This window comes from Sorex araneus, chromosome 1 (assembly GCF_027595985.1).
Source record: "Sorex araneus isolate mSorAra2 chromosome 1, mSorAra2.pri, whole genome shotgun sequence".
Classification (NCBI taxonomy): domain Eukaryota; kingdom Metazoa; phylum Chordata; class Mammalia; order Eulipotyphla; family Soricidae; genus Sorex; species Sorex araneus.
The window spans coordinates 197876844-197889637 of record NC_073302.1 but is presented as its reverse complement, the minus strand read 5'-3'; the positions used below and the strand labels follow the sequence as shown (position 1 = coordinate 197889637).

General features: G+C 49.8%; 1 protein-coding gene across 2 annotated transcripts in view; it reads right to left on the bottom strand.

The window, feature by feature from the left end:
• The window catches only part of CSMD1 (CUB and Sushi multiple domains 1), a 980559-nt gene that overhangs the window by 653807 nt on the left and 313958 nt on the right, over positions 1 to 12794 (bottom strand). The window lies entirely within an intron of this gene.

Below are 12794 nucleotides of genomic sequence, written 5' to 3'. Positions count from 1 at the left end.
AGATTAAATCTTTAGGCTCAAGGTTTCCTTGGCAGAAGAAGACACCCAAGTAACGGTAGCTCTGCTCCACCCCAGCCCCGGCCTGGGGCCCTTCACACACGTAGTCATGTGCCGTCCCTCAGTGCAGGGAAGAAACGGTGTCGCCCATCTGCAGACAGGAAGTGCAACTGCAGACAGGAAGTACTTCTACAGGCAAGAGCATAGATGGTTTTCCAACAGTGCCTCTGCCAGCTACCAATGTTTGTTGTTAATTTAAATGATATTTTATTTTTTTTCTGGGACCACACCCAGTGGCAGTCAGGCCTTACTCCAGGCTGTGTGCTCAGAGATCACTCCTGGTGGGCTGTGTGCAAGGCAGGCGCTCTGCCCATTGTACTATCTCTCTAGCCCCTTCCCTTTATTTTTAAACAGGACTCAATGTCTTAAAATTCATATTGGAGATAGAAGCCTTGTTTGCCGAGCAGAATCCACTCAGCCCAGCTTCCGTGAGATGAGCGCCAGAACCAGCCCCCTCTCAGGTACGAGTCCTCCGCCACCACTGCAAGTGCCCAGGAAATGTTTGGCTCAACTTTTTCTTTTAAGAAATGTTATATGGCGACCTTTAGCTTCTTGTATTCTTTGGAAGAAGCTAAAAATGGATTTTCTGTGAATTAGCATGCAATTTGAATTATTTCGCAGCGCTTCTACACCTGAGGCTTGCCGGTGCCATAAGTCACCAGACATTAAATACTGCATTAAGCGCTCGCAGGCAGTGATTCCGGGAGGTGCTCTGCATATATGGGCTGTAAAACATATATTTTGAGACATTTTTAGATTAAATGGGATTCTAAATCTTTTTCACTAAGCCTGCAGATCAGCGGTAATGTTTCTGGAGTATGCCTCTGGAACAATCATTTCATTTATGATGGGATTACCTTCCTAATCAGCTCTTAAAAACTCATCTTGAAGACTTCAGGAAAAATATGTAAGCAAACAGCATTCTCCTAAACTTTCCTACAAATGACATCTCAATTTTACTATCCCTGCAGAATGAGTTAAATGTATCTAGCTAAACTTCAAATATTTCTGTGTATTACACTGGCTGATGGTGTCAAGAGAGACTTTGGAAATGAGAGTTGATAAGCCCTAAGTGTGCTGTCAATATAACCGATTAAATCACGGGGAGGTTGCTTATTAAGACTGTTATAGAGACATCTAGCCTCAGCTATTAGAGAAAAAAAGGGTTTATCTTTGATCATTTACTCTATTTCAGAATCCTTTCCAATTTTGTTCTTTTCTTGTATGGGCTCAGGGTTCTACTTACCAAATTGAAATGAGTATGTTTCTAGAAAAGAGCAAGAAATGTTTTCCTCAAACTCTTTTCTAGGTCATCAGGCTGTGGGCACCCTGAGTGGTGAGGATTTCCCAGTCCACCCCCTGGTTCCTAGCCCCCTCTCTGCCCATGACCTCAGACAGATGCTGCCTCTGGTTCCAGGGCTCTGAAATAGGACCCCAGACCCAGATTCTAGACTCCTCTCCTGTTCCCAAAGGAGACTCAGTCTATCTTTGCTCCATCCTCTCACTCTCTCTCTGTCTCTTTTCTTGTCTATCTCTCTGTCGCGCTCTGTCTCTCTGCCTCTCTCTGTGTTACTCTTTGTCTGTCTCTGTCCCTTTCTATCTTGCCCCCCTCTCTCTTTAATTCTCTCTTTGTATCTCTCTCTTTCCCCAAATCCAGATGGACAGACCTCACTCATCTGGTTACTAACAATGGTCATTTTTTTTTTCGCTTTTTGGGTCACACCTGGCCATGCACAGGGGTTACTCCTGATTCTGCACTCAGGAATTACCCCTGGCGGTGCTCAGGGGACCATATGGGATATGGGATGCTGGGAATCGAACCCGGGTCAGCCGTGTGCAAGGCAAATGCCCTACACGCTGTGCTATCGCTCCAGCCCCCAGTGGTCACATTTTAATGGAAGAAAAATCTACAGCTTTTTGAAAGAAAAGCCTAGAGCTTCCTCTATCTTCAGGAACATGGGGCACATCTCAGTCTACTCCAGATGCGAGTCTCTAAGCTCTGATGATTGGGCCCCTGGTGTCTGCCCATGACTCTTCTATAATAAGAAGTTAACTCCCAAGCTCCATAAAGGTTCTCCTGAAAAGAAGTATCCTCCTCAAGCTGTCTCAGCCTGGACCTCTCCACAAAGTCCTACACAAACTCTACCTGACCACTAACTCCATAGACGGTGTCACTCACTCTCCAGTGTGCACATTGGCCACCAAAAGTCACCACTGCAGGAAAAGCATTATGGGACCCAGGGAAAGCAGAAGCTCCAAAGCATCCTGGTTCTTGCTGCATTTCTCAGCAGAAACACTGCAGTCTGGAAGAGTGTGGAGGGAGATATTCACCATCTTGAAATTTTAAAATGTCCAGCCCAGACAAATACACCCCACAGAACTATCCTTTGAATATGATAGAGAATAAAGGTTTCCCAGTGCCGACGGAGTTTACGACTACAAGACCCGCATTGCGGGAAATAGTGAAAGGAGTTGTTTTACAGGGAAATAATGCTAAGAGTGCATCGAACCTTGAGTATACTGATACTGATTCAGAACAGGGATAAAGTAAAACAATGAAGCATAGAAGGGAAGGAGGAACAGCGCAGGGTCTGTTTGGTGTAACGATTTCTCGTCAATGCCAGTGCACAAAAAGGCACCTTACCCGCAGAGAGGCCAATACCGTCCTCACGACAATCTCTAAACAAAATCTGGGGCAGAAACACTAGAAGAAAAATGGAATAAATGGAGGGAATCAGCAGGGAAAAGTCAGGCTGCAAAGAGGAAAAGAAATAAGGCAAATGTGGAACTAGCAGCAAGGCCAAGAGACCAGCAGAATGACGGGGATACAGCCCCATGTGCCACGGCACCCGTGCGCAGTTAGACAAGCAGGGCCCAGCTGTGTCAGGGACATGGAAGCCATGGGGACATGAAGCCCTGCAGGCCCCCAGCAGGGGACTCTTGGGGGAGGGCTCCAGGAGGAAGAGTCTCTGAGTGAAGATTCTCAGGAGGAGGACTCCCGTAGGAAGGACATCCAGAGAGAAGATCTCCGAGGGGGAGAAATCCTGGGGGAGGACTTTTGGGGTAGGACTTCCAGGAGGAAGACTCCCAGGGGAGGACTCCAGAAGGAGGACTCCTGGAGGAGGGGCTCCCCGGGGAGGACTGTCAGGAGGAAGATTCTCAGATCGAAGATTCTCAGGAGGAGGATTGCTGGGGGAGGACTTCCAGAGGAGGACTCCCAGAAGGAGCACTCCTGGGGAAGGACTTCAGGAGGAGGACTCCCAGGAGGATTCCAGGAGGAAGACTCTCAGAAGGAGGACTCATGGGGGAGGACTTCCAGAGGGAAGACTCCCAAGGGGAGCACTCTGTGACACAGCCCAGGGGACTGAATAAACTCAACACCTCTCCTCTTCAGAGAAAGAAGCAATGCTAGTCCAGACCCTGGGGGCCATGGGGACAAGGAAACATCACAAAAATCGAACTGTCACATTAGTCTCTTTCATGGCATGTAGTTTTCTAGATGGCATCCACCACATCTGAGACCCCCACCCGCCCGCCCCCACTCTGCAGCAGAGGATGCTCTCGGCCCACGAGTGAGAGCCGCTCTTCCTGCTCCTAGTTGCTCTTCTCTCATCTGGAATAAACAAGCGGCACAATATGGCCTTAATGCCATTGGGGACGCCCCACAGATTCAGAAACATAAAACGGAAAATCTCTTTAAACGGTTCACATTACTTAACACCATTTCCACCATTTGACTGTTCAAAACACAACAACAGTTTTGTATTACCCCCAAATACTACTGTCTGGAGAGTTGAGAATTGTGTGAATTGATTTTCAACCACTAAAACAAGGCAATATTGGTGCCTGGGCTCAATCTCCAAAATGAAATCGCTTTCCCCACTGCTGATCTGGGGACCCAGAGGTCAAGCCCCAGCTTGGCTGGTAGCTGACGTGAGTCCAAGCAGTCAGTTAAACTCATTCTGAATTCCGTGACGTGCAGTTGCTGAGAGGCAGTGCCACCTGGCCCAGGGCCGGAAAGATGACGTCAGATGAACAGCCTCAGGGGCACTACGCCACATCGCCCCCTTCGGAGTATCCAGCCTTCACTCCTGTACTTGAAATCGGATGCTCTGGCACCCCACCTTTGCCTGGCAAAAGGAATCACCTACGTATCAGCTGGCTTGACACATATTCTCAGAATTTCCTCTACTTCCCTGCAGAATTTGATAGTGCTGAATTCCTAGCAGTCCAAAGCACAGAGGGTGGGGGTGGAACCTGCAGGAGCTGCGTCCATCAGCTCGGAGTGGATTACTGTTGGAAAGCCCAAGGATCAGCTGAGGATCCACGAGGACCGGCCTGACACTGGCAGGGAGGATGCTGAGAGCTTGGGTGCTCGTGGATTCACTGTGTTGAATCAATATCAGCCCCGTGCTCATCTGTCAGGACAAGGGGGCACTCCCGGATCAGCTGAAACTAATGCTCTTTCCCCCAATCTGGATAAAGAAACACGGTCCAGAAAACAGAGACTTCCAGCACTGAGCTGTCTTCTTCAAACCGTGCTGCGGAATAAAATTAGCCCACACAGGGGAAAGATATTCCAACTAAAAGGGGGAGGATCCGAGTCAAGTGAACCATTAATGCATTTGTATAAATTGTCATTCTGCAAAAGAGATTGTTTCTTAAACTATTAAAAAGTTGGCTTTCCTTACAGAAGAATAACCATTAAAAAATCTCTCAGTTATGGGAACAATCCGACAGAAAATGTCTCCACAGTGTTTGGAAGTGAGAGCAAGGGAACACCAGCACTTCCCAACTCTATAAAATACAATTCTCAGAAATTTCTTCAAGGACATGCTCTCGATTGGGGATAAAAGGACGGTGCCAGTTGTGTCCAGTGCTATTTGTCCATTACTGCAATTTTTCAATGAAACCTCTTCAACTCTGTTCTAAAACCAGATGATGGGGATAAATCGAAGTTATTAGATATTGACACTCCTTGACATGGTAGAAGAGAGTGTGACCCTTGGAGAAATGAGCAAAGAAGTGCTTTAGCTAAGAATGATCTGATGGAAGGACTTGAGGAAGAACAGGGCACAGGGTAACATTAGGAAGCTTTAGAAGTACTGTAAAACATTAAATAAACACCACATGGCTAGATTATTAATTAACTCTGGAAGTTTAAGTGCCTCGAGCGATTATATTTGGGGGGCTTTTGTATATGGATATACAACGGCCAGTGAACCAAGTCTTTACAGTGCATTGCTATGCCCAGTGGTCATAATTTATGATAATTACAAGTAGCCTAATAGTTGTTTGCTAGATTATCACTTAATTTTTGGCATTAAAAGCTGTCTTCAATTATTGTTACTCTATGACATTGTGCTCAGCTGAAGATATTTAAAATTGATTGACAAGACCTAAAATATGTTCAGGGAACAAAACTAAACGTCAGCCTTGCAGGGTGCACCTGGGGCCAGCATTGCCTGGGAATGAAGGAGTGTATTTTAGTTAAACTGAACATTTACTATATGTCTACAGACAGCTTTAAACCAAGATGAACTCAAATGAATCCTTTCAAACTCATTCTTGGGCATAGGTTTGTTATGGATATGAGTAAATACATGTATTTTTAAAGGGAGTACAGAGAACTACGCATAGACTCAGAACTTTAAATCTATCACTGTAATGCATTGATGCTCTGTTGCTTTGGGCTAGGATCTACGTCTTCGGGAAGGCACTGACCTTATCAGGTGGTCCCAAGTTCAATCCATGGCGCCTGCCTCTATCTCTCTTTCTATCTCTTTCTCTCTCTCATTGCTTTTACAATTAGAGAAGTAGAATTAGCTCCATTATAAGGACTCAAGAGTTATTACACAAGTCTTTAAGTTTGACTTATACACAAATTCTGGGGACATATTTACAAATATTAAAATTACAATTTGTCATTGGCTGTTGATAGGCAAATGTGTAGTGCATTTTATTTTGTTTATGAACTATACATGTGTGCATCTGGATGCATGCACATGGATGGTGAGCCTGTATATCACGTATGTACACACATCTGCTGCTATGAGCAAGTGGGCACAGTTCTTAAATGCTAATAGACTGTGGCTTAAATTTGTTGGCAAGTAGCAGCTATTTAAGCCTAGACAGACTGTTTGGTTTCCATGGCTCTGATTGACGGGGATTCACCACCCATCTCAGTGCTACTGTCAATACCAAACCCACTGGGCACTGAGATCTGACTCAAGAGTCTAGCTCCAGAAAAGTCGTAACGGATGTGCGCACGTTTATCACTCCCTTCTCTCCAACTAAGGACTTAACAATCAGTGACGTTTCCACTTAGGCCTTGATGAACCAGAAAGACAATACTAGCCGAGCTTTGAAAAGGGGACGAAAGGGACTTTTGAGATGATTTTTTTCAAAACCAGAGATGAAGACCATCTACATTCCAGTCTAGGTCAGGTTTGGCAGAAGCTAAGCTGGGGTTGAAAGAAAGACAGGGGTTGAGGGGTGAGAGGGATGGAGAGCTGGAGAGTTTCCCCTGGACAGCCGCTCAGCTGATCACTTGGGAATGCAGCTTTCCCCTCCCCCTCTGCCAGGGACCCACCCGAGCTCAGGCATCTCTCCCCGCTGAGGCCTCCTGCACGCTCGCACTTGGCCCTGGGGTCCTGTGTCTCCCCTGCGGACACTAGCTTGAGTCTGACATCTGTCCTCCAGCTGCTACTGCTGTCCGCAAGGGCCACCTGTCTGTTTCTTCCCTCTCCTAGACCTTGCACTGGATACTGACCCCCGCCCCAAACTCAGGCAGACTTACATGTCACCTGGACTTCAGAGCATCCAAGCACTCAGCAAAGCTCCTCCCCACCCCCAGAAGCCGCCATGCCCGGGGTCTCTGCCATTGCACCAGTTGCCACACAGACCCCAGCACCTCGACTCCCCCAGGCTGCCCTTGCACCCAGGGACCTTCCTCTCCCGCTTGCCTCTGTCCCATCTATTTCCACACTGCCACCCAGCGCCCTCCACTCAAATGGCGGCAAGCCTTCCTCTGCTCTAAACCAGTGGAGGCCAGTGAGACTAAAATACAAGAACTGGTCAGCAAGACCCAGAAAACACCTCCATCATATGACCAGCACGTTCCCTGCGCCACCACCTCCCACAGGCCCCCGGGCAGAGCAGCACCTGCCAACCCAAAGGTCCTTCACACCTGTGTCCCTGGGGGCAGGCAAACCCACATGGAGCCCCTCACTTCCCTTCCCCCTATCAAGGTCGGTACTTCCCAGATGACCCTCCAGTGGTGACAGAGGGGTGCCAGGCCCCCGGTGCTGCTGAGAACGGCTTCCTTCACACCAGGTAGCTGTTGTGCCGAATATTCTGATGGGCCAACACTGGCACCACACATGTTTAGGTGCGTGTAATGTTCTTCCTGACATGTCGATCCATTGATCATCGGGAAATGGCCAGCGTCGTCCCTGATGGTCTTAAAACTTGAAGTCTCTGTGGTCTGGTATACGTATAGCCTTTCCTTTTGTAAAGGATTAATTTCCTGTGAGCGTGTTCTCCAGTTGCTGACGTAACCTAATCTATGTCCACTGCAGCACTATTCACGGTTGCTAAAATCTGGAAACAACTCAGGTCCAAGAAGGGAGGATTAGCTAAAGAAGCTATCAGACGTAAGCACAGTGGAATATTCCTCAGCTATGCGAAATGATAAAATGATCCCACTGGCTGCTCCACAGATGGATGGAGCCACAGAGTACCATGCTGAGTAAAGCCAGCCAGGAGAGGAACAGACACAGAACCCAGAATCATCTCTAGACATAGTACAGAAAGAGAAAATGAAAAATGCCCAAAGGTAATAGCCACTGAGAGCTGCTCCCACGGGGCCTCGGGGTAGAATGAAGGGTATTGTGACAGTGGCGGGGGACAGATGCACTCATGACCCTATGTCCAAACCCTCTCGATCACAACCGTGTAAGCCATGGCGTCTGAAACAGATTGAGAAAAGAGAAAAGCACCAGAAAACGAAGCTTGGATCTAACAGATGCGAGTGTGTTCAAGAATGAGTGAGGGCATGCTGTGTCCCAGGCCGTGGACACCAAATGCGTGTCTTCTGGCGTGACTCAGATGGATGATCCTGAAAATGAGCTGCCAAGCCCCCCCCCCAGTTTAATCTTTATTAATCTTTAGCCAACGGGGAGCAGATCTGGCAGAGGGGATGACAGTGATGCGCGATTATTGTGAGGAATACGCAGAAATCTAAGACAATGAGGGAGTCGAGGCAAAATAAAGACCCAGAAAACACTTTTGTTTTCAGTCTGGAAAACAAAGGAAGGGTAATTACATTTATTCAGCTAATGTAGGCCGTGCACTCCCAAGCACCCCCCAGTGCCCTAAATAAATCGCCACACTTTCAGCCCGGTCTCCCCACTTACTGAATAAAAGCCCAATGCAGAGAGTACTGTGGGGACTATTCTCAGCTCTGGCTTGGGTGATGGGGTGCAGCTAATAGATCTGATTTGGGGGGGTAGACAGACCCCCAAGAGCAGATTTTGGGTCTAACACAACCCCATCGAAATTGGCATTTAATACTTCATGCCAAGTACAAAAATGCATAATTGCTTCTCCAAAACCCATTGATAAAGATGCACTTGTCGATTTTCTCCTGTACGCGTCTCTTATTTTTTATTTTAATAATATCACCCAGAGAAACAAATGTTGTTCGTTGAATATTTATGCCGCTCATTTAGATGCACAGACGAGGGTTCTGTTATGTGATAACATTCCCAACTTCCATATAAATATAAAATCAATCTAATTGTATTCACAGGGCACAGGAGATGAGCCCGAGGAATGGAAATGGCGCACGCATGGGGGAAGCTTTCCCTTCCACACTGGCTTCAGAGCGCGCGCTTGGCTCTGCAAATATATAATTAAAAGGGATTTGATTAGTAATAGACGCAAATGGCTCTTCTCCCCCACTGCATGCTCTGAGAGAGTATGGGATGGAGAGCTTGATTTTCTCGACCTGTCTCTTCCTTATGGGGCCCCTTGGCCTGTGACTGCCGCCACATCCTGAGATGAAGGTGTGGCACAGAGCGGGGCACAGCCTCTCGTGCCCACAGACACGAGGCGGGGGCTTCTGTGGCTAGAAGGCAGAGCATTTGGTGGGACCCACAGCAGCCCCTGAAAATAAATTCACACCCACCCTTCAGGGATATCCCTTTCCCTTGGGTATTTGAGTTTCCTGGGATGACACATGACAACATGTATTTCAACCTTTTTGTTTTGGTTCTGAGCCACACCTGGCAGTGCGTGGGGTTTACTCCTGGATCTGTGCTCGGGAATTACTTCACCCCCTGTCCATGGTGTTCAGGGACCCAGATGGGCTGCCAGGGGTCCAACTCAGATCAGTGTAATGCAGGGCGAGGTCTTCACTGCTGCACTATCGCTCTGGACCTAGTTCATTCTAGTTTGCTTTAAAATTTTCTAAAACAGAGTGTTGAAAGTAGTGAAGGAAGATACATGATAACCTTTTAGCATCTGTATTGCAAATCATAATCCTAAAATGATAGAGAGAGACGGGGGGAGGGAGAAAGAGAGAGAGAGGGAGGGAGAGAGAGGGAACAAAGAAGGGAGAGAGAGAGACAGAGAGACAGAGACAGAGAGAGACAGAGAGAGGGAAGGAGGTGCCTGCCATAGAGGCAGGCGGGGAGGAGGAGGGTGGGAAGCAGGCGGGAACCTGGAGACACTCTGGTGCTGGGAAATTACACTGGTGGGGGGATGAGTGTTGGAATGACTGAAACCTAATCCTGAACAGCTTTGTGATGCTTTGTCATGGTGATTCAATAAAATAAATTTAAAAAAATAAAATTGAAAAATCATACAGAAAAACATTTCTAAAACTTTTATATTTTTAAAAAAATCATTTCAAAGCTTGTTCACATTTGAGTTTGCAGACAGATGAAAGTGACTTGAAAAAAAAATCCTGGTGTTGCAAATTCCTGCTTTACAGACTGAGTCAGAGGCAGCCCCGAGTGGCCGGAACCTGACAGAGCTGGTCTCATCACTGGACCTTCTTCCCAACGCCTGAGCACGTGGATGAAGGCGGACCCCAGGGCTCCCCACTGCCTCTGCTCAGGGCACTGCATGCTGAGTCAGCCAAGGACCCTCAGGGAGCACCTCACGCCTCCAAGTCACCCCCTGCCGGAGCTGAAGGTCCTGCTCCTGCTCCCAGGGCTGGGCCGGACCCCAGAGTCCACGCGTGTGGCCTCCTGTCCAGCCCCACACCAGGGGGCAGCAAGCAGGTGCCTGGCAGGAGATGGAGCTGATGGTGGCGTCTCTGCTGGCCCTTTCAGTGCTGCGGGTCACTCATTTCCCACCGGACACGTTGGTCAGGCGCGGCCCCACCCGACCCCTTGGCTGGGTTTGCCCTCAAGTGCTCCAGGCTGGGGGTATTGCTGCCCTCTCCCTCCCCCCTTCACTCCGCAGGTTCTTCCAATTGTTCCTAAGACCCCCAGCCCTTCCCAGAGGCGTCCCCCTCCCCCGGGGTCTGCAGCTCATCCCTGCACAGGCTGCCACCTACCCCCCAGAGGACGCCTTCCCCTCCGCCTGCGGCAAGGCCTCAGCCAGCCAACTGGAGGTGCACGTTCAGCCCAGGTGCAGCTACAGACACCACGGGGGGCCACATGGACCGAGGGCTGGGTGGGTTCTGGTCCACTGCAGAGACGGGCGCCAGGCCTGTTGGCCCTTCCTCTCCCACCCGAGAAACTCAAGACCCCAAGGAGCCGCAAAGCCACACCCAGAGCGAGCGGCCATGAATGCCAAAGGGAGACCCAACCCCAAAGGGTCTCTTCCCTCACAGAGCAGGGAGGGATGGAGGAGGGGACCCTGAGACAGCAAGACGGGGAGGGGACTGGGAAGCTGCAGGTGTGGTGGACGGGGGACGGGCACAGCACAGGGGAGGGGCACACAGCCTCACGTCGAGGTGGGGGCTGATGGCAAGGGAGCCTCTGAGGAGCTGACGAGCATGAACCAGGGCAGGCAGACCCTCCCCACTGCTGGGCAAGAATTCACGGGGCCATCAGTGACTCCTGCGACACGCAGAACGGGCAGAGGAGCTCCACCCCCACACTGGACTCGCCGGCGACAGCCAGGCCCAGCACGGAGCTGATCACTCATTTCCGACCGTACAGATGGACTTAATTAGAAAGTTAATTATTTATTTGGCAATTACACTTAGCCAGCGAGGGGTCACTCAGCTATTAGAGGAGTCTACTGGAAAATGGGGCCCACAGGGAGAACTCACAGACGAGGGCCCCAAGTCTGGCCCCTGCAGCCTCCCACGTGGGCCCAGCGTGGTCCTGGCGGCTCGGATCCTCCGAAGCAGGTGCTGGCGCCAAATGCGCCCAACACTGCACCTCCCGCCAACCGTGACGGCAGCACCACCACCGGAGCCCGACCCCTTGGGCCCTCCGAGCTAGAACATGCACCAACACCACGTCCTAACACAGTGACCACGGAGAGCGCGGGGCAGAGGGTGTGAGCACCGCAACTGAGTCAGCACGAGCTCCCGTCATTGGCCACAGCAGCAGGGGACATCCTGGGTGGGGGTGGGGGCACTCTGTGTCCATCAAGTCACAGGACTAAAGCTCAGTTTGAAGGGCTGGGGAGAGGAAAGGTGGTGGACGGATGAGTGCAGAGTGTTGCTTTGCAGGGGACAGGCTCCAGGTTCCGTCTGTTTTGGCACGGAACCTGCCGTCTTGGCACTGCCACGGGTCATTGAGCACAGAGCCAGAGCACCTGGGCACGGCTGGGCACTGTCTACCCTCACCCTCTGCCACAATTCCCACCTCTCTGGCGCTAAGGGCTGGAATCAATGAGTGTCAGAGCCCGGGAGAATTCCAGGACGGCTGACCGGCTCAACTGTGGACAGTCAACAGAACATGCTGTGGCCATGAGCAAAACCAGTAAAATTCACCTCCAGAGGCTCCCCGGGCATCCAGCTGTGCAGCCACCCTTCATTGTCCCAGAACATCAGGAGAATTCCTACGTCTTCAGACATCCACTAGAAGGTCAGAAAGGACCCAGCACCTTTCCCAAGGTATCAGTCTCATAGATGTCCGTCACCCCACCTTATAGATGTCCCATCATCTAGATCACCCAGATATCACAGATAGGACACGGGGGGCTGTTTCATCCGACCCACACACTGTTGTCTGTGTCATCTGCACATGACAATGTTCAGAGAACGCTCCATCTTACAGGTCCAATCATCTACATCACCTGCAGAATCTTCCAAGGATGTTGATCCTTATGGGTGTTGGATCATCTGATGAGCTACAAACCTCAGAGACATTCCGTCTCACAGTCTCACAGGTGCCTGATCACCCGGTCACCTACAGACCACAGGTGACTGTCAGAGGACACACTAACAGGCCACCACATGCAGTGGTGTGCATCCCTCAAACTTGGGCGTCTGAGAGCCCGGTTCCCTGAGGAGTGGCAGGTCCAATGGGCCGCCCAGTGCCGTCCTCTCAGTGTGAGAGAGTTCTGGGGGTCTCACCTCCCCACAGCCCCTCTTCCCAGGCTGAGAGCTGGCCACACAACCCAGTGTGTGCCTTCCACTGACTCAAAGTCAATGAAGTGTTTCTGGAAAACAATCAAAGCTTTCTTTACTTAAAATGCAAAACCTAAAAATAGAAGGAAAGTGCTGAATGTGACAAAGTTCCGAGGAAACTCTTGCTTCTTTAATA